Source organism: Propithecus coquereli, unplaced genomic scaffold (genome assembly GCF_000956105.1).
Source record: "Propithecus coquereli isolate 6110/MARCELLA unplaced genomic scaffold, Pcoq_1.0 Scaffold246, whole genome shotgun sequence".
NCBI classification, from domain to species: Eukaryota; Metazoa; Chordata; class Mammalia; order Primates; family Indriidae; genus Propithecus; species Propithecus coquereli.
The window spans coordinates 2,303,780-2,305,240 of record NW_012148019.1 but is presented as its reverse complement, the minus strand read 5'-3'; the positions used below and the strand labels follow the sequence as shown (position 1 = coordinate 2,305,240).

At 37.6% G+C, this 1,461-nt stretch overlaps 1 protein-coding gene across 2 annotated transcripts in view; it reads right to left on the bottom strand.

Annotated features, from left to right (window-relative positions):
• TDRD5 (tudor domain containing 5) overlaps positions 1 to 1,461 on the bottom strand; it is a 126,212-nt gene that overhangs the window by 53,244 nt on the left and 71,507 nt on the right. The gene's annotated exons all lie outside the window — the stretch shown is intronic.

Below are 1,461 nucleotides of genomic sequence, written 5' to 3'. Positions count from 1 at the left end.
GAAATCCTAGCAAATTGAATTTAGGTGCTATCAAGAAAATAATCCATCACAACCAAGTGGGCTTCATCCCAGAGATGCAGGGATGGTTCAACGTATGCATATCTATAAATGTAATTCACTACATAAACAGAAGTAAAAACAAAGACCATGATCCCCTCAACAGATGCAGAAAAAGCATTCAAGAAAATTCAACACCCTTTTATGATAAGAATGCTTAACAAAATAGGCATAGATGGGACTTACCTCAAAAGCCATATATGACAAACCCACAGCCAGTATCATACTGAATGGGGAAAAACTGAAAGCATTCTCTCTCAGAAGTGAAACCAGAGAAGGTTGCCCTCTATCCCACTTCTATTCAACAATAGTGCTGGAAGTCCCAGAGCAATCAGACAAGAGAAGGAAATCAAGGGTACCCAAATGGGGGCAGAAGAAGTCAAACTATCGCTCTTTGCTGACGGTGTGATCTCATATCTAGAAAACCCCAAAGATTCTGCCATGAAACTACTGGAATTGATGAACAAATTCAGTAAAGTCTCAGATTACAAAATCAATGTACGCAAATCAGTAGCATTCCTATACACCACCAACAGTCAAAGTGAGAACTAAATCAGAGACTCAATACCCTTCATGATAGCAACAAAGAAAATAAAACACCTAGGAATATATTTAACTAAAGAGGTGAAAGACCTCTACAGGGAGAATTACAAAACACTGAGGGAGGAAATAGCAGAAGATGTAAACAGGTGGAAAACCATACCATGTTCATCGATTGGAAGAATCAATATTGTTAAAATGTCTATACTACGCAAAGTGATCTACAGATTCAGTGCAATCCCTATTAAAATACCAACATCATTTTTCACAGATATAGAAAAAATAATTCTATGCTTCGTATGGAACCAGAAAAGACCCCATATATCAAAAGCAATCTTAAGCAAAAAGAATAAATTGGGAGGCATCAATTTACTACACTTCAAGCTGTACTACAAGGCTACAGTAACTAAAGCAGCATGGTACTGGCAGAAGAACAGAGACATAGGCCAATGGAACAGAACTGAGAACCTGGATATAAAACCATCCTCATATAGCCATATAATCTTTGACGAAGCAGACAAAAACATACACTGTGGAAAAGAATCTTTATTCAATAAACGGTGCTGGGAAAACTGGATAGCCACACCTAGAAGATTAAAACAGGATCTGCACCTTTCACCTCTCACAAAGATCAACTCATGGTGGATAACAAACTTAAAACTAAGGCATGAGGCTGTAAGAATTCTAGAAGAAAATGCTGAAAAAACTCTTATAGACATTGGCCTAGCAAATGAATTTTTGAAGAAAACCCCAGAGGCAATCACAGCAACAATAAAAATAGGTAAATGGGACCTGATCAAATTAAAAAGCTTCTGCATAGCCGAGGAAACTATCATGAGAGCAAACAGACAACCTACAGAATGG